Source organism: Ornithorhynchus anatinus, chromosome 2 (genome assembly GCF_004115215.2).
Source record: "Ornithorhynchus anatinus isolate Pmale09 chromosome 2, mOrnAna1.pri.v4, whole genome shotgun sequence".
Classification (NCBI taxonomy): Eukaryota; Metazoa; Chordata; class Mammalia; order Monotremata; family Ornithorhynchidae; genus Ornithorhynchus; species Ornithorhynchus anatinus.
In genome coordinates, this window is record NC_041729.1 from 34484115 (window position 1) to 34504999 (window position 20885).

Consider the following 20885-nt stretch of genomic DNA (forward strand, 5'->3'; position numbering starts at 1 on the left):
TTTCTGGATCCTGTAATCGAGTCGAGTCGCAGTGCCTGAAATTTCCAGCTTGACCTAGCTGTGCTGGGGACTGAAACAGGCTCTGTCTCTGGCATGTGGAAAGTCGTTTGGACTCCCTGGTAATATGTTTCTCCTCCCCACTCCCCCCTCTCCCCTCCCCCCTCTCCAACCGCACACACACCAATAACCTCCTCTGTTGGTGTGATACCATCTGGAATCTGTCTGTTCCTTAAAGCAGACGTCTATTAGAGGATCAGTGAGCCACAGTAGGCATAAAATAGCCCTTTTCCCTATTCCCAATTGCTTTAGGAATGGGACAGCCCCACCTGCCTCATGTTTTAGATATTATAGGTAGATAAACAGATTATGTGCAGCGAGCGAGGCAGAGAATACTAATGACGGATAAAGGTGTTTTAGCACTGGAGGCCAAAGAATTCTCTTTAATCCAGTGGTGCAGCCAGCTGCAGGTATGCACTCGAGTTGTGTCTGAGGAAGACCCAGGCAGTCGGTACAACTGCTCACTACCACTGGGAGCAGGGCCTACACTTCAGGGAGTCTGCTACCTGGCTGATGCTAGAGGTTTGCAACGGCTTCTGCCTACTCCAACTCTCCCTGCAAGTCAGGAGCAGGTCAAACCCACATAGCAGTTGGCCTAGGGTCAGGGCAGGTGCAGGTTCCCTCCTGAGGGGACAGAGCCCCCAGCAGGGTTAATGCTGACCATCTCTTCCTAGTCTTCCCACATTCCAATCCAAAGAGCAAGATGGATGGAAAACCAGAGTCCCTTTCCATTAAGGGGAGTGGATGTGACAAATGGAAAAGAGGGACACACTGCCATTCTGACTGGATTCTTCAGGACCTGGGCTAAAGATCCAAAAATGGGAGATCATCTCATGAAAATGGAGAGTCTCATCTGATGATGATGATGATGATGATGATGATGATGTTGGTATTTGTTAAGCGCTTACTATGTGCTGAGCACTGTTCTAAGCACTGGGGTAGATACAGGGTCATCCGGTTGTCCCACGTGAGGCTCACAGTTAATCCCCATTTTACAGATGAGGTAACTGAGGCACAGAGAAGTTAGTGACTTGCCCACAGTCACACAGCTGACAAGTGGCAGAGCCGGGATTCCAACTCATGACCTCTGACTCCCAAGCCCGTGCTCTTTCCACTGAGCCACGCTGCTTCTCTCTGCTTGTCTCTCACCCAGAGACAAAAGGAGGCAAACTGGATGTTTGCAGAGGAGAGATGAGTTAAAGTGAACAAAAATGAATATCATTTTTTTCCAAACAAGTCTAAGGGGCTTAAGGCCAAGGGAGTATATTTTGGCTTTGGGACAACACAGATGCTGTTTTGCTTCCTTTAAGCGGCACACTAATTTTGCCCAACAATAATTTCCAGAGATCCCAGTTCCTTTCTTCATCACCCTGCTGGCAAGTGGGCACAAAGGATTCTTTCAGTCTTGGCAGTCACCTGGATCAACACCAGAGGAGAGCACTGGGTGCTAGCTCTATTCTTCTTTGACACGACAGGTCTGAGCTTATAAGGATTTGGATGCGTTCTAGATCAACCAGAGCCATCTCCTGGTTCAGATCCTTTTAGGACACTGAGGCAGGATTTCCCTTTTCTCCAAATCGCCTCAGTGGCATGTGAGATGCAGCGGGGCCTACTGGAAAGCACCTGCGCCTGGGAGTCAGCGGACCTGGCTCCTAATCCTGGCTCTGCCACTTGCCTGCTGTGTGGCCACAGGCAAGTCATGTCACTTCTCTGGGTCTCAGTTTCCTCATCTGTATTGAATCACAGTTCTCCACAATTCCCTCTACCATACACACACACTTAGTCTGAGACCCCCATGTGGAGCAGGGACTGTGTCTGACCTGATTATATCTTGTATCTACCCTGGTGCTTAAACCAGTGTAACAGCCTCTTGGGTACCTTGGCAGGGACCACCTGCAGAGTGAAAAGATGAGGGATGCTTCTTTGGGGTACCTGACCCTCAAGGCACCCTCCAGAAGGGGCAACAACTGAACTGCCACTTTTCCCACTTCTTTTAGTGGCTGGGGAATACAAAAGTCTCCTATCAAACCCAGATCCGGACACAGATCAGTATTCAACAAGCCCCTCCCCTCTTTTCTTTTGGACCACTCATGGAATTTATTACAGAGCTTACTCCAGCAGGGAGAAGAGCCTCTCACCTTCATTCCCCACTTATATCCCTTCGCTTGGCATAAAATATTACCAGAGGTGCCTGCCAAGAAGTAAATGCCAGGGCAAAGTGGTCCAGAGCGGGGGTTTTTCAATCCGTGGGATATGTTGATTGCTTGCTGCGTGCAGAGCACTGTACTGAGCACTTGGATAAACAAATGCCACAGAATTGATAGATGTGATCCCTACCCACAAGGAGGATAGGGTCTATGGTGGAGCTTATGGTCTGAAGGTTTGGATCTAAAAGGCTTAGACGTTTCCCATTGGATTGAACAGACTCCGGGGCCCCTTTCTTTCAGGTTTCTCAGAGAACGTGCAAACACTCCCCCAGCAGACAGCCACTGCAAGCAATCGCACCCCAAAATTTTCCAGGCTCAGGCCCACATCACAGTTCCAGATCTTCCCGCCCTCAGTGGTAGGAGTCACCGCAGCCAGAGGCCTCACGCCAACCTGTGTTTGCTGCTGACCCGGCTGTGTGTCTACAGCAACGGGAGTGGTCATAAAACCAGGTAAGCGCCGGTCCTTCCTGGAGAAGGACCACAAAACTCTACCCAAAGAGGGGGTGGTAGCAGCCAAAGCGGGCCCCAGCTTCACTCAGAAAGGTTCTGCTGGCCTCATTCTGCGGTGCTGGGCATATTTATGAGCCCAGAATGTGAGAGACTCTGAGCTGCTCCAAATGGAACTGCCGGCACCTTTCTCTGCGACTCGTATATCTGCGCAAATTACATTTCGGCTTTTATTGGTCCCAGATTGCTCTCATTTCCTGCTGGGTGTCCTGTGGATATCATTAACATTTCCATGGCTTTTCTTTTTTTTCCCATTCTCCAAAATGCATTACCAGAAACATTATTAAAAAAAAATTGGTGATATTGATAATCTCCCCCTTCCCTCTCGGTCCCTCCCTACTTCTGGCCCTTGTCTCCCCTCCCCTGTTTAATCACCCCAGTTGGTGCAACGCTGGCTTCTTTTAATTTAGCTCCTCTATATTACACTCGGATTTCCCAATACACACAAGCAGCTGGATGCGGTTAAAGCATATATCTCTGAGAAAAGACAGTTCAATTAAAATACCGTAAGCCCAGTGCTTGGTCCCCTGATGGAGAAATCAGGGAAAACACTCCTCCTCACCCCACACCTCCCCCCTCCCACACCCTGTCTTTCCTCCACCCCCAAAGAGAGAGATCAAGGAACAAAGGAGTAAAATCAAAGAACAGCCTCTGGAAACAGGAAAGAGAAGAAAAATTCTTGAAAACTGCATAGAAAAGGGGTTTGAGTTTGGGAAAATGCCATCCTGCTGCTTTAAGAGCCGCTTTTGGCCCGCTTATCTGCTCTGTTGTTATTAATTATTATTATTATTATTATCATTACTTTTTGAAAGAGCCAGGTCATTGGAAAGGACAATGGGGGAGGGAGAGAAAAGAAGGCGACTGTGGACGGGGGTGGGAAGGGCTGAGAGGGGATGTGAAATCAGCAAAAGCAGAACGGGGAAGGATGGTCTTGCAAGGGGGCCCCAGTGTAGAAATGGTCCTGATGGTAATGGAGGAAGTAGAGGGGGCAATGTTGCTCTCATTCCAGTGTCACATTGGCTTGTAGGATGGGGGAAGGGTACATTGGGGGTGTCAGAAATAGAGAGTAAAAGATCTCATTCTCCCTTCTTTAGAGAGTTCTGAGTATATCTTTATCTCTGTTTCTCTTCCCTTGCTTTTTTCCTCCTCCTCTTCCTCCTCCTTCTCCTCCTCTTCCTCCTTCTCTCAGTGTGGAAGGGCAGGGCCCAGAGCACCTAAGGGTTGGGAAATGGCTAAAAAGGAGAACAGAGAAGGGAATATAACCATCATCCCCTTAGTGCTGGCAGCCACCTCTTCACAAAGCCTCCTCTTTTCTGTCACTCAGCTCTCCTCTACCTCTCCTCCGAGGCACAGCGGGGCAGGAACTACCAAATTTCAGTTTCCTCCCTTACTCAGTCCAAGGAACTTACTGTTCACCAGCTTGTTGTAGTGCCATCTCAACACCAACCAACATCCGTGGCAAGTAGATTCTGTTTCATTTCCCACCTTGGGCATCCAGGACCACTCAGGTCTTTGCTTCACCTGGACTTTGTTTCATCTTTTCTGACCTTGACCATTTGAGACCCTAAATAGCACGGGCTCCTCCCTAATGTTCCTTTCATTTTATAGGGATGGGAGAGGGAAGCTTTTCCTGGAGGTTGTGGGACTTGGAGCTAGAAGAAAGTCCCAAGGAATTTAGTTGGAGAGAAGTAACTTGCCCAAGGTCACACAGCAGACAAGTGGCGGAGCCAGGACTAGATCTTAGGTCCTTCTGACTCTCAGGCCTGTGTTCTATTCACTAGCCATGCTGCTTCTCATTATGTTCAGTCAGTCAACCAATGGTATTCATTGAGTGCTTACTGTGTGCAGAGCACTGTACTAAGAACTTGGGAAAGTACAGTACAACAGAGTTGGTAGACAAGTTCCCTCCACAAGGAGATTACAGTCTAGAGTGGGAAACGGACAAAATAAATTATGGATATGTACGTAAGTGCTGTGGGGCTGAGGATGGGGTGAACATCAAGTGTCCTAAAGGGTAGGGATCCTAGTGCCCAGGCAACATAGAAGAGGGAGGGAATAGGGGAAATTAAGGGCTCAGTTTGGAAAGGCCACTTGGCAGAGATGTAATTTTAAAGTGATTTTATGAGTATGTAGATGCTTCCATGGCATGGAAGGGCTGAAGTGGTAACTGTTGGAGAGGAAATGGAGAGATTAGAAGTTAGTAGAGGAAGGCTTCCTGGAGAAGATGTGATTTCATAGGGACTTTGAAAATGGAGAGATCTGTGGTCTGTCTGCTGTGAAAGGGGAGAGAGCTCCAGAAAGAGAGGATGGCATGAGGAAGGGGGCAGAGATGAAAATGAGGCAGTGAGTAGATTAGCTTAAGAGGAACCAAGTGCAAGCTGGGGTTTAGTAGGAGAAGAATGTGGATAAGTACAAAGGAGAGAGCTGTCTGAGTGCCTTAGAACAGATGGTCAAGGGTTTCTGCTTGATGTGGGGAGGAATAGGTAACCACTGAAGGTTTTTGATGTTTTTGCTTCTCATCAGGGACGGTCTTATGGTTAAGCAAAGCTGGTGACTGTTCACACACTGAAGGAAGCTGCAGTGACCCTTCTGATGGCCCTCAGCTATCAAATTGCCCAGATGCAACTGAGCAGTTTCAAAAGCTGAGGATGTGCTTTGGGGCACCACAAACCCTAGAAATACTATAATATGCAAGCCTCCCCCATGCTCACAACTACCAGGTAGGGCTCTGCATCTTCTTCTAAGTCATGGCTGAGATTCCAGTTCTGCTGGAAAGTATTCTATTAATGCCATCTGGTTTATTTTAACCAAGGTCTTTTAAATCCCATCATCTTGTGAACTAGTCTTGAGAATTCCATAAAAGGCCTCTAAACCTGCCTACCCTGGGGACAACTGTCTTGGGGGGAAGGAGGTGGAAACTGAGCAAGAGGAAGTTCCAAGCAAAGAGAAATAAAAGGATATCAGATGAAGCATCCATCCCTGCCCCTGTCATGAATCCCACAGGGGGAGATGGGAGGGAACTGGGGGATGAGGAAATTGATGGGGACTGACCCCCCAGACTCTTGGTCTTTCCCCTAACAAGCTTTCTTGTCTATTCCCACCTAAAACATGGATCCCAATCATCACCTTTGACTGCATCTTCTAATCCTGGAAAGTGTGCTTCCCCCATTCCACTTCCCCACATGCAATGGCAGATTCCACTCTAGGGATCAACACCTCAAATGACCCGCCATTCTGATCTTCATAAGGAGACCATCTCCAGGAAAATAAATTCTTCAGCATGTCTTCCCTCCTGCCTGGGTCTCCCTCCCCCTTGCCATTCGGCAAGCTCCTCCTCTCCTCATCCTCATAGCCCTATTGAAACACATCTCCTCCAAGAAGCCTTCCTTGACTGATCTCTCATTTCCTCACCCTATTTTCCCTCCCAACTGCATTATTCATGCATTTGAGTCTGTGCCCACTAAGCAGTTAGATACTCCCTCCCCACCCACTGCACATATATTGGCTACATCCCCTACCTGAAATGTATTTTATATTTGTCTCCCTGAGAAAACTCCTTGGACCATTTCTATCCACTCTACTGCACTTTCCCAACTGCTTGGTACAGTGTTATGCCCACAGCAGTCACTCAATAAATACTATTGATTGATTTCTTCCGTCATCTGAGGTGTCCACTGCGCACTAGGTCTGCATCAGTTAGGCAGGGAGGGGCTGGGCTGTGTCCTTCAGGCTAGCAGGGGCTAAACCGGGCTAGAGGTAGGTGTGGCTCAGTGGATCAGATCCAGGAGGTGCCAAAGGTGAGGGTTACAGCAGGAGTGGGAGCGAGAGTGAGAGTGAGAGCGAGAGCGTGTCTTCTCAAATGTCCAGCACTCCAGGGCTCGGGGCCAGCCTTGCCCACTCTGTGCCCACTGTAGCAACATCCAAACATTCCTGTTGTGCCCTCTTGTCCCTCTGCCCCCTGCCCCAGTCAAAGGTGAGGCAGGCCCTCATGGCTGACTGTGGCAGAGAGGACGGGGCTCCCCCAGCCACTGACTGAGGCTGGGAGAAGGAGGAGGTCGCTGCCCCTGACTGAGGATTGGAGGAGGCCTCCGCTACTGACTGAGGTGGGGAAAAGGAGGCCCCTGCCACTGATCGAAGCAGCAAGGAGGCCTTCGCCTCAGACTGAGGTGGGGAGGAAGGGGAGGCTTTCACATCTTACTGAGGCAGGGAAGAGGAGGAGAAGGAGGAGAGGAGGAGGCCTCTATTGCTGACTGAGGCAGGGAGAAGAAGGAAGAGGAGGCCCAGGGCCCTGTCGTTGACTGAGGCAGGGAGGAGGAGGAGGAAGAAAAGGAGGAGGAAGAGGACTCAGCCGCTTTGCGGTTGCCACAGCGACGACCTGTTATCTGGCCGGCGCCTAGCCGGGAAGAGCAGGGCACAGAGTGGGCGGCTCGACCACCGCCAGGACTCCAGGTTCCACCCAGAATTGGAGAACGGGGTGTTGGAAGGGGGAAGGCGGGGTGCTAAGGAGGTGGGAAATAAACAGACCACTCAGTCAGCAGGAAGACGGAGCCAGAGGCAGCCAGTGAACGGGGTGAGGGTGAGGGGAGCAGTGGGGAGCTGGGAGAACTGAGGAAGGAAGGGAAGCAGGACCGTGGGGTGGGGGTGTGGGAATCCAGGCGGCAATTGAGGTGTGGGGAACTGCTGTGGATGCCAGTGGTGGGGAAGGAGGAGGATTGCAGGGGGTATTTGCCTCCCAGTTTAAAAAGTTGCCTTTTCTGAGGAATAGGATTGGAGATTTTTATTTTTTAAAGAGAGGAGAGGTTTTCTGCTTGCGCAGACTAATTTGGAGTGCGAAAAAGCTGGTTCCATCCCACCCACTTACTGAAGTGTATTTTATGACCCCGTTTCTTGATTTGTGGTGGTGAAAAAACCCAAACGCAGGGAATGCTGTGGAAGCATGTTTTCTCACTGCCAGGGAATGGAGAGCAAGTCTGGGAGGAGAGAGAGGGGCCTGTCTGGGTGGGGAGTTGGGAGCCGGGAGGGTTGGAAAGAAGAGATAAAGGATTTCGCTATGGAGGAGGTTGGGAAAAGGAAAAGAGGAAGGTGGTGAAAGAGGTTAATGCTTCATTAGGGCTTGGTTGTGGGGAGGCAGATGTGGAAGCTGCCTAGCCAAGAGGAGGGTTGACTGGCCTGGGGCGGGTGAAGGGAGGTAATCTGTGGCCCTGCAGTCATTCATGCAACTCGAGGAATTCACAGAATGAAGCTTTTGAGACTTGCCATGCTAAAGGGAGATAAATAAGAGGACCCTAGAAAGACCTTGTCCGGAAGCAAAAATCTTGCTCAGCGGGAAAGGAGGAAATAACTTAAATTGGCTTTCCGATCCCCTACTGCAATCCACAGTCCAAAACCTCCACCCTTGAGGAAGGGGAAATGGCTTCTGGAGTCCCAGTGCTTATTCGTTTATAGACCTCGAACGTGCCCTGTTTGGTATAGATCTAATCTGGGATATGCTGCTGCTCAGTGAGACTGGATGAAATGAGAGGATGGGAACGGAGGGCTAAGTGTTGTGCTCATAATATTAAGAAACAGGCGGGGAGATATGCATGATATGGAGGGAAGCCTTCAGACATCGTTCTAAATGCAGAGATCTTGCAAATGCGAACACTGCCTATGAGAGGGAGAGTTCCTAAATGTAGAGATCTTGCAAATTAGAACACTGCCTCTGAGTGGCGGTGTGGGCCCTGAGTGAATAGAAAGGTTGGATCTAATGATGGTATTTCTTAAGCGCTTACTATGTGCCAGGCACTGTACTGAGCACTGGGGTGGATACAGGCAAATCGAGTTGGGCACAGTCCCTGTCTCATGTGGGGCTTACAAACTCAATCCTCATTTTTTACAGATGAGGGAACTGAGGCATCGAGAAGTCAAGTGACTTGCCCAAGGTCACATAGACAAGCGGAGGAGCCAGAATTAGAAGCCATGACCTTCTGACTCCCAGGCCCCTGCTTGCTCTATCCACTATGCTATGCTGCTTCTAAGCCTGGGCTTTGAAGGCATCACCTTTAGGATGTTCTGGGAAGTAGTTTCTGGGGGAAGGGGAGCACCCACTAAAAATTCCCTCCACATCCCCCAAATGCCTATGCTGCTTTGGAAAGCACTCTATATGTTTTTCCAGCGGCTTTCAGCTCTATTTAACCGGAGTCGGATGGATACCTAATACACGGGTGGCTCCATCAAACCATTCATATTAAACTCCCAGGTCACAGGCTTCCCCTGAAGCCTCACCACTCAACAAGACAAGAAGCCACTTCTCTTACCACACTGGGGCTAAGGGCATCCATCAGGGGGCTGTGGGTTTGGAATGTGATGAATGGCCAAACCATACCATAGCCAGTCACTGGGTATGAAGTAGAGAGGCAGAAGTTGTTGTTTAGGACCAAAAGACTATTTCCAGAGTTATGTGAGGGCCCAGGGGTTTATAAGATAGGAGTGGAGGGGCAGGAAACAGAGGCGAGGATGCGTGTCAAGATGAAAGTGCCTTGTGCAGGGCTGTCAGCAGGGGAAAGATGGAAAAGTGCACAGCACCTATTATCGCCCTGGTACTTATCAGTCTCTTGTGAACAATCTTTTTTTTAAAAAAAGTCACTTTATTCAACACCCAACCAAATGCATCACCTCCTCCCTCTCCCTGAAAACGGAAATTGCTGAGATTCAGACAGATAAACCATAGGGTTCTCAGAGGAGAAAGTCTTGCTCTGATAGCCCCTGATGTGCGGGCCCTATTCTTCCATCTCCTCCCATAGGTCTCTAAGACATTATGTTGCTGGTAGGCTCAGAGATTCCATTGTGTAGTTTCTCTAGCAGTAGAGCTGAGGCAGGCTGGTCTGCCTCCTCACAGCAGGTGTGGCTTTGACAGAGCTCCATTCCCTCACCTCTTCCCCTCCCAACTCTCCTCCTCCTCTACCCGTGGCCTTGCTGGCTGACGCAACTTAACAGATGCTCCAGCCCCAGTGCAGGCTGTTTCCTCTGGAACGTTTTAGCAGCGTCGAGTCAGGCTGTCTACAGAAGCAAGGTTAACGTGCCGCTCTCAGAGGCGGGAGCAGGGCTAGTACCTCGGGGCGAGCCAGATCCGTGGGTTTTGGGACACCTGGATGAATTATGTCGTGTTCTTCAGGTTCTAAGCTTTCAGTTGTTGTTTTTTTTAACTAGAGAACTTCCTAGCCTTGAAGGTAGCCGTCACAGTGGAAATCGATATGCTGCTGCTGTCTTACTGAGTCTGCAGCCAGCCAGACTGAAACAATTGGAGAAGAGAAAGACAAGTGTGTATGCTTCCATCTTCTCCTTCCTTCCCACACTCATTCTAACCTTCAAATCTAGTGGGCACCATTAAAACCACAATTTCAAGGGGTAGGTCCAGTTTAGGCTTTGACCTCACGGACCAAACCTGAGACTCTACCCCTGTTCCTTTCATATGCTAAAGTTAGGGCAGAATGTAGATGGGAAACATGAAGTGGATTCCCAGACTCTTCCCTATACAACTGGAGCTGAGAAAATTCAGTCAGTCACCTATAGAATTGGGGGCAGGGGTGGAAGGGGTTGGCGGGGAGAAGCTAGGGAGGAGCCTCAGCTGGCAATGTGCATAAAAAAGCTGCAAGATGAATGGGTCAGGGAGAGATGCAACCCTGATGTTCTCCCAAACCAGGCAGGGTGTGAGTTCTGGAGCTTGTGGGCAGAGAAAATCTTGCCTTGATTAATGGCAAAGATCCACATGGAGACTCACTGAGAAACCTCCACAGCAAAAAGAGCTCACAAACAGATGAGAGCTGGAAGAGAAAGTAGGCGGGGGCATAAAGGACACCACTGAGATGGGATGGAGACCATACAACTGGCATGATGTGCAGAGAGGCTAAAGGTTTCCTGTTTCTAATAAGGAATCCCAGAAGTGAGAGAGCCCGTCTCCTTGGAGGGTTTTCTTAAATTTCAGTGTTTGTTAAGTGCTGACAATGTGCCAGACACTGTACTAAGTGCTCAGGTAGATACAAAACAGATCAGTCTGGACAAAATCCCTCTGACCCGAATGGGGCTCACAGTCTAATTAGGAGGGAAAATGGCGACTGAATCCCCATTTGACAGAACAGGAAACTGAAATACAGAGAAGTTAAGTGACTTGCCCAGGGTCAGCCAAACAGGCATCTCTCCTTGCCGAAGCTCATAAAAAAATTTCAGAAAGCAGCCCCGAGTCCCCATTTAACATCTCTCTCAGTTAGAAGTGAAATATTCAGGGCTGGTGGGAGAGGGGGAGGGGGCAGTAAGCCTGGGAGAGGGTGTTAGCCACAGGCAAAGCAAGCACACACCTCAAGACCCTTCCTCACTTCTCTCTAGATCAATTCTTCACTTCCAGCATCCTGCAGGCTGCCCCCTGGACCCTGCTTTGCATTGCACAAAGGCTTTCAGGGCAGCAGGTCTCTAGAGATTAATCCTTCCCTGGGCACGGATGTTATCATCAGTTAATATTTCTTGAGCATCCCAGCAAGTTTAATTCCGAGCCTATGAGCGGCCCTCGATCTCAAAAAGCTGGCCTTCTGAAGACTCTAAAGTTATTTAGGATGCCCGTCCTGGCTTTCGTCCGTCGGCTACGTCGGCCTAGTCTGTGGAACATGCGTACTTGGGATTCAAGCTGAGCCCCTGATGAGCTGACATGGTTATCGGGTTGTAGTCTGGGAATTGATTCTGCAGTGCCCTTTAGGGAAAGAGAAAAGGCAGGGGGGCCAGCCTTAGAAAACTAAGCACAGAAGGCTCAGTGGGAATGGCAAATGTTTATCTCCCCACCCTGCTACCTACGTTGGGGACATGAACCAACAGTAGTCCTTCCCCTTCTGATCATTTACTGGATGCCCTCTACAATAATGTCTGCTTCTTGAGGCTCCTGTAACCAGTCCCCTTCCTCTCTAGGTGACCCTGTATTGCTTCCAGACCTCTTGCTCACCTTCCATCAACCACTGCAATATTCCCTGGGCTGTTCCCTGTGATCCTTATTGCCTCTCTCATTTTATTCCCAAATGTCTGCTACCTTCAAGTTCTTTCAAACTACAGTAATGTATGTAGGCTGGGGTTCAGTAATAATCTACATATCATTACTACTCTCATTACCGAACCCCCAAACTGTCTGAAGCCTCTCCCCTACCTCTCCCTGAAAGCAGTTTATCAGATGGTGGCCCCAGCCATTGATAGGCTCTGAAATGGAGGGCATCTGGATCATACATCAGTGCAGGAGAAAAGAGGGGGTGGGGGTGGAGGAAGGCGGGGAGGGGAGGAAGGCGGGGCCACTGGAGAATGCTTCACCGTGGCAACCCTTAGCTATATTTCAGGGAGATCAGTTCCCAAATTGATGGAAAAGGTCAGCTGCAAACCCAGCTCTCCTTCTTGGTCAGGTTTCCCCTACTAAGAACTCTCCTTCTTGGTCAGGTTTCCCCTCCTAAGTCCCGGATTTCTTTCCTCTGCATTTCAGGGGTCAGGGCCCAGAAGGTCCTTAAGAACCCATCCTAAACTTTGGTCCAATCTCACTGTCGACATCCTGCATCTCCGGGGTAATCTGCTACTTCTTGACAGCAAGGAGGAGAGAAGCCACTTTTGGTGCACTCTTAACTCGTTTAGATGTAGGGATTTGGATGGGAACATCGCTTCTCTCTCCCTCCCCCGCAAACCCTGCGGGAAGGAAGTGGTCTGTCAGACCCCGCCACGGTGTGTCAAACCCGCACGCTGCCTAATTGTGAGCTGGAGGAGTTTAAAGAAACGCTTTCTGGCCGCCTGCCACACCGCAAACTGCTTCGTATAATTTTATTATTAGGGGTGGGGGCCGCGGGTGAGAGCGAGAGAGGGAGAGGAGAGAGGAGAAAGAGAGAAAATAGGAAATTGCTTAGACCAAGTCAGCTGGTGGAATATTCTGCTAAATGTTAAAATGGGGAAGCTTTTCCAGTTGGCAGGATGACTTAGTTAATTGCGCATTCACTCTCTGCTTATGGTAATTGAAATGAAGCTGGGCCCCAGTTCTGACAATTAGGGTTGCTACTAAATGATTAACCCTTTCCGGAACCTCCCAGTGAACAGGGGCACATGGCCCCAACTGGATGTTGCGGATACTGAGATGGGGTCAAAGAGGGGAGGGAGGGTCAGTGCCGGCTGCCCGAGGGAGGGCCAGAAGAACCACTTGCAAGCTTGAAGGCCCTAAAATGCAAGCAATTGGGGTGGGGGGAGGGGGCTGGTGGTGATGGGGGCGGGGAAGGGGGGAAGGACTGACATTCCAGCACAAGGAGGGTTAACACGTGGCTCTGAGCTTTCCAGTCACCATTACTGCCCAAGTTGGGGGAAAAGGAGATTGAGTGAGGGGGGGAGGGAGAAGGGAGGAAGTAATGGGGGAGGGAGATGCTGTTTGCAGACACATTGCTCCTTTGCAACAGATGTTTCATCAGTGTTAGACAAAAGCAAAGAGCCTTGAGCTGCTGAGAGAAAATCCGCAGGACTCCCTTAGGGCCAGGTAAAATTTCACCTTTTATTTATGTTCTCTCTTCATCCTCTCTCCCCTTCCCTCCTTCCCTCCCTCCCTCCCTCCCTCCCTGCTTATTTTCTTTCCTATGCACCAATCCCCGCGTGGCTGGGGAAGAGGATGGAAGGCAACGAGATCCCCTTCCTCCCACCGCCCTTTTCCTCCTGCAGCCCGGCCCAGTGACCCGAACAAGGTCACCCTGCCCTCTCCAGCCTTGCAAGCAGCGATCCTGTCGGGGAGAGGGGAGAGAGGCGGGATGCTCGCTCCATCTCCTTGCTTGTTTCCCCTTCCTCCAACCCCCAGCCCCTCCTCACAACGCCCCCCACCCACCCCCCGGCCTTTCCGAGCCTCCCACTCGACTCGCTTTCCTGCCCGGGCAGGCTCCCTTCAGATCGGTGCTAATTAGAGTCGCTGAAAGAAAGGATCCTAGGGTTGCGATCACGAAGACCCCCCCTCCCGGGCTTGCAAGGGGGACCCCAAGAGGGTGGGCTTCAAGGACCTCCCACCCCCGCCTCCCTTCCTCGTGTGGGGAGGAGGAGGCAGAGACAGCCTCTCCCCCCAGCCCTCATCATTCATCTCCCCCCCCCCCCCCGATTCCCTGCTGTACCCTCCCTCGGAAATCAGCCGAGTGAAGCAGCTGTTCCTTGCACACTTCACTTGACCACAGATGATGATAAATGAGACTGGTGCTGTGCCGGGGATGAGAAGAAGGGGGTGGGGGCTGGGGAGCTCAAAGCGGCTGCTTGCAACCCCCCTCCAAATCATCTTCATCTCCATGTCAGCCCTCTTGCCCCACGTGCAGAGCAAAGAAGCCAGTCTTCTCGTGGTCCAGCCCCGGCTGGAAAATAATAGTACGAGGAGCTAGCGGGCCCTCCTCCCATGTCCACCCCGAACCAAAAAAGGGTACTATATCAGAGAGACCGCTCGATTTAAACCCCAGGTCCGCCTATAGCGCGCACTGCAGCAAGGCCCCGTCGACCTCAGAGGACCGGCTCTTTTGTGCGTTGGTTGCTGCTGGCTCTCAGCATCCACGCTCCTCCTCCTCCTTTTATCCCCCTCCCCTCCCAACTAGGACACCCCCTCCCCCCATAGACCTCCCCCCACCTTCCTAATGCCTCCCTCCCCGCCGAGCCCCTCCTTCTGTGCGTGCCCCGAACCTATTAACCATCGTAAATAATGGATCTCTTCCCTCCAGCCTTCGGGGTTGGGGCTGCCGCAAAATGCACTAACTATTGGGGGCTTGTGCTTAGATGCGGAAGCCCCCCTGGGCCTTTTCTGCAAGCACGTATAGCGAGGTGTGTGTGTGTGCATCTCTGATTTTTTTTTAAATGCCATAATTTATTCAGGGGAGGGTAACGCAGGGAAATCCCCTCCCACCCTCTCCAACGTTAACTCCCCTGTTGTTCTCTGGCACTGAACGCTACGAGAACTTCCCAGCCGGAGAGGGTTATTTTTAACCTGCCCCTTTCTATATTTTTCTGTGGTTTGCATGATCGCTCGCGATATATATATGAGGACGCGACGCTCTTCACCTCGCTCCACGGCTCCCAGGGCTTTGTACGGCTCCCTCCTCCCTCCAGAATTCTACAAATAAATCAAACCGGGAATAAAAGATTACGAACACTGTTCCTTCCTGCAAAATATTGGAATCATGTGGTTTCCAAGGGGAGATGTGTGGGGGGGAGGTTTTTATTTCGCTCCTTTCCCCTTTCCCCGCAGGATTTTACATCTGCTGCCGGAATTCTTTCTCCCCCTCCTTCCCTTTCCCCGTCCTCCTCAGCAACAGATATTGAGGATTTCAATCTCTCGGCAGATGCGCTGGAGAAATGGCCGGTGTGGTTTTTCACTCCCAACCCCTCCCCCTCTCCACCACCGCTCTGTCCCCTTCCCTCTGCTTTGCATTTCCTATTTTTTCTCAAGCCCCCCCCCCTTTTAAAAAGATGAGTCCTGAATTGGGTCATGGGTCAAAGGAACAAAGGTCCCCTCTTCCCACGCTGACTGCAAAAAGCCAGGTGCCTCTCAGCCTCCTCCTCCTCCCCCATCCCTCCTGCTCCTCTTCCTCCCCCCTCCTCCTCCCCCCTCCTCCTTTCTCAAATAGCGGGTGGTCTGCACTCCCACCCCCAGAGGCACAGATCTGCCTCCCGAAACGAGTCACTTGACTTCCTCGTGCTTCACTGACATGCCAACCAGCAATCTGGGTGAAGAGCCGGAACCTTCCTGGAAACCAGATGCTCCAATGGAGCCGAGCTTCGGGGAATGGGGAGAAATGGGGGGGGCGGGAAGGAGGGAGAAGCAGGGCAGCAGCAGCTTCAACACTTCAGAGAAGAAGGATCCATTCCCTTCTTTCTTTCTTCCCTGGGCTTCAATGATGAAGGAAACAGGATCTTCCCTCCCCGCCCTGCCAGCTGCGGGTGTATTTCTCCAGCCAAGATGTGTGAGGGAGGAAGGGGAAAGGGTTGGAGGAGCTGAAATACAGACCATCTGCTTGCCCCTTCTTCATGCAGCTGTACAGCACCTCTCCTCTCCCAGATAAGGATACCGTGTCTAAAAGTAAAACTCAGGATCTGAGATCCTTGCTAACTGCCTTCTTCTCATCCCGACCCCTTGTGCATGGGCTTGAGCCTTGTCAGTGGGAGGGGGGCGCCCCCGGGGAGAGGGGCACTGAAAAAATTATAACACTTCTCCATTGAGAAGTGAAACAGTAACCTGGTTAATGCTGGAAAAAAAAATCTTGCTTTTGTCTGAATTATCCAAAGAATTACCTCATGTCTTTCTTCTGATTTGCCAGTGGGAACCTAGCCTTTCTGTGTCCTGGAGGATCAAAGCTGAGAGTGGTCCTGCCAGCTTCCTCATCTACATCTCCACCCCGGGTTGCAGTCCATACGCTCGAGTCCACCAAAGCAAGGACATTTACTAGGAAAAGCTGATGCTGTGTCCTTCGTTTGTCTCGCCAGGCCCAAGGATTGCAGCAGAGAGAGGCGAGGAGCTTGGAGCTTAGAGCAGGCCCCGGGCACACCAGGATGTGTGAGGAATATGGATTTAGGAAGCTTTTTTCCTACACTGCAGATTAGCTGTTTGATAGGTTTCTCCAGCAGTTGCTGCCCTTGTCTGCGAAACCCCGCAAGCCTCTGGCTTTAGAGACCTGTAAACCTTGGCCCCAGGAAAAGCCCAAGCAGGCAATAAGTTTTTGGTTCTCAGCCTTGTCAGATTTGCTGCAGCCACATTTCTTTTGGGCTCTGAGACAACTCTCATCCATCCAAAGGAAGAGAGGCTGGCTATAGGTTAGGTCAAACCTCTGGGTCAGTGCAGCAGCACATCTACTTGGTGAGGGCAAGGTCAGCTGCAGACATTTCCTCCTGATGCCATCCCATCAGGCTGCATGCACTTGCAGAACAGGATGACATCATAGGCAGTATTTTGTAGGAGAATGTTTCTTTTGCCACCGTCCCTGAACCAAACAGCTCGGGCAGCTCAGTTCCAAGACCTTGACTTACGCACACCTCGCTAACACTGTGCCACTGCCCTCTTTGAGAAGGGCTGTATGGTAGCCATTTTTGATCAGTGTCCCGCTATCTTTGAGATGGGCACCATCACCACCATCTTTGAGAAGGGCAGTGATGTGGCAACCTCCATGTGACTCCCTGAGGTGTTCGCTTACCTCATGATCCATCTGAAGCCAGCCCTGGATTGGAGTCCCTTCAAGGGCCTCATCAGCTCTTGGACTCCACACTGCTACAACCCCTTTAATCCGAGAAGTTTAAAGCATTTTTCCACACTAAACTGAGCCGCACAACCCTGAGGTAGGTGGCATTATCCCCACTTAACAGATGGGGAGACTGAGAGGCTCATTTGCAGAGAGAGCCTGTAGCATAGCCTGATTCCCAGGCTTCTGTTCTAACCATCTGATGACATTCGCTCCCTTGTTCGGTATCAGGCTGACTTTTAGAATCTCAACCTAAAAGCCTGCTTTGAATTTCCCCTTGCCTTTTTCAGTGAAACCCTTTCTTTCCCCTCCCCTCATAGCTCCAGGCCTGCATTCCACCATTTACCCTTGCTGTTGACCCAGCATATACAGGATGCTGTAACAAGCTGCTTCTTAAGAAATCTTGCAGAATTCCTTTAAAAAAAAGGTAGGGGGCTTTACCAAACACATGTGGTAGCCACATTTGCAAAGAAAAGAACAAGGTTGCTTTTTTTCCCTTTCACCACTTCATTGCTCCCAGATACCCAAAGACTCCAGTCCGTACAACAACCTAGTAGTGATCTGGATAACTTCAGTTTAGTTTTCTTTTCTGGTCAAAGAGGATCAAAAAGTCATCTAAACCACTAACTTCTACCTTTACCTCGCTCTTTTTCAACTTTCACACCATGAGCAAGACATTCTCACAAACGTGGTTTGGGTAAAAATGCATGCAGCCTTCCAAACACATTGGGTTGGGGTGAATTCTGACAAAGTTCTGAAACACACAACCTCCAAAGGAATATGGGGTACAAAAATCAATGATTCTTTGGAATAAGATGCCTACTGTCTCTTGGGCGGATAGATAGTTAATGCATTTGCTTTAACTGCCTACTGGTCAATTTTTCTTCCCCCCAAAAGCATTAAATTTTCAAGTAATTCAAAAGTACAGTGACAATACCAAACAAGAAACCTCTGCCTACTTTATACCACTTGTCTCAAACACTCATTTATTTATTTTTTAAGTTTTCTCTTTCTGGCTCATTTGTATTGTGTGTGATTCTTTTCAGTTAGCAACAAAAGGGACATTCCCTTCTGTTTCTTATCCCTCTCAGGTCTTACCTTGAACTTTGCAAAAGTTCAAGCTCCCAAATTCCTTTCATAATAACTCCTCTGGTTTTCGAGTCACTCATCATTTGGGGAGGAATCTCCTTTTCCAAAGAACCTGGCCTGAGCCCAAAGATGACTTATTCTGGAAAGTTTGAGAAAACCCCTTCAGCCATTCCTGGGTCGTGACAGTACGACAATGTATGTGCCTTTTTCATTCTGGGAAAAACAAAACACGAAACAAAACCCCAAAAACAACCAACTTAAAAAAAAGAATAGAAAATGGATCAACTCTAATGCCTGACTTTTCTTTGGGTCTGGGACAAACTGATTATTCTTTGGGGCTTTTGTACCTAAAGGATTGTTACCTTCAGGAATATATGATCAATCAATCAATTGTATTTATTCAACAGTTACTATATGCAGAGTACCATACTAAATGCTTGGGAGAGTACAATACAACAGAATTAGTGTAAAAGTTCCTTGCCCATAATGAGCTTACAGTCTCCAGGCTCACCCAGACACAATTTCTATTTTCTCCTAGGAAAGAACCCCATTCAACTACTTTGTAGTTTTCAAAGAGAGAAGAAATGCCCCTTTCTCTCTTATTTTGGTTCATTTTAAGAAAGTATTTGAAATATGAAAGGAGCTTCAGGGAAGAGTCTTACATTTAATGGGGGGAAAAGTTTAATATTAACAAGCTTGTTGTTTTGGGAGAAACTCTCCTGAAAAAAAACAACAACTGATTTGTAAGACCCATTAGTTGTGCTTTTTTTCTTAAAAGCAACAGATGCAGGAAACAAAAATGATTGTGAATACCACTTTAAGTTTGCAATTGTGGAAACCTGAAATTCAGGAAATACAGAAGTTAGGGTTCTCATAGCAACAGCCAACTCTCCCACACAAGTAGCAGTTTTGATTACTGATTAGCCTGTCAAAGCATACAATGACATACTGTATATGTATGTATATACACATCATGTGGGTGGGTTAATGTATAAGAACCAGAATATCTACATTTCCTGGGTGCCATCAGCCACATTTTGGCATCCTGTGCTGAGAACATATTTCATAGGACTTGTCCACAAAAAAGCTCCTGCCGCATGAAAATATTGAGCTATTTTGAAAAGTCTGAGTATTTTGTATTGGTCAAACGATTTTACTGAAACTGAATCAAAGATTTCTTCACTAGCAAGGGGCCAGGCCTAAGCTGAGGAAATCTCAGACTCTGGGTTTCTAAAAGGCTGGTTGTTTAAATTGGATATGATCCTTTTAAAAGAAGAAAATGAAAAAAAAAAAAGAAGAAAGCTCAATCAATCTGGGCTCTGTTTATGTATGTCTCACTGCATTGTCAGTCGCTTCCTGATTTCCTGGGCTTGAGCAGCTTGTGGGGGACTTTAAATCGGCTTTAATTTGCATCTGAGTGTTTTTTGTGGTTGGCTGGTGAAGGCTTTCAGGGCCTGGTTGAGGAAGCTCTTGGCCCAGTCAGCTCCTGCCATGGGTAGAGCTGGAACCTTCCTGCTCGAACGTGACAAACACAAGATGTGGGGTCATCGAACTCTCTACAGAGATGCAGGCTAGGTCCAAAGGCAAAGTGCTGACATTCTCTTAGATTCAAGGGACTAAGGTCATTTTGCTCAAATGTATTCCCAGTGTACTGAATGATTTTTATTTTATCTTCTTTGGGCACCATGACATAGTGGACTGAGCATGGGCCTGGGAGTCAGAAAGTCCTGGGTTCTAATCCTACCTCCACTGCTTGTCTGCTGTGTGACCTCAGTCAAGTCACTTCATTTCTCTGGGCCTCAGTTACCTCATCTGTAAAGTGGGGATTGAGACTGTGAGCCCCACAAGGGACAGAGGCTATGTTCAATCCGATTTGCTTGTGTCCACCCCAGCACTTGACTATGGTGCCTGGCATATAGTAAACGCTAAACAAATACCACAGTTACTATTATTATTTTATACTTTCTGCATGGAAGAGGGAATGAGACTACTGGAGGGAGAAATAAGAGTGATGTCTGAAGCTTAAATCTTCCTCTTCGGTTACTTTTCTGGCCTGCGTTTTGGGGAATGGTTGGACTGCAGGACATAGACATGATGGTGAAGAGTTTGGAGAAGGATTAGACAGGGTAAATTGATAGTCTAAATGGCAGAGTTTTTCCCCATATGTAAGGGCATTTTTTTCCCCCATATTAGTCTCTGTTTTCTAATGATGTATTAACCAAGTACAGTAGAATCATCTGTTGTTGAGATTTTAAAAACATCCCGGTTATAGCTCCTTCTGAATTAATGCCTCTAATATAGATCCCTAGTTCATTATGTATTGTAATTGATTTTAGGATATCAACTGTTGGTTTTAGGATATCAATCAATTAATCAGTGTATTCAGAGCACTGTAATAAGCACTTTGGGAAAATGCAATACAATAGAGTGGGTAGGCACGATCCCGCCCACAAGGAGTTTACAGTCTACAGAAAGACATCAAAATCAATTATCAGTGAGACCAAACTGCAGATTCATCTAGATTACCTTGGAATGGATAGGTAAAAGAAAGGAAATGGGAGAATTCTGAAAACCCCAATATACTTAATACTTTTGTTATCACCTTTAATTCTTTATTACAGAGTCAAACTACTCTTACCTACCGATTCTTCGGAGTCAATAACAATATAAATAAAATGTACATATAAATATAAATATAATATAAATACAATAAAAAAGGAATTTTTTCAACTTTTAAGAATATAGTTTCTCTCTTGCTCCCTCTCTCTCCCCCTCTCTCCACTCCCCACCCACTAAGCCA

The 20885-nt window shown here is 48.7% G+C and overlaps 1 protein-coding gene across 1 annotated transcript in view; it reads right to left on the bottom strand.

The window, feature by feature from the left end:
* Positions 1 to 20885, bottom strand: part of RAI1 (retinoic acid induced 1) — a 185785-nt gene that overhangs the window by 19938 nt on the left and 144962 nt on the right.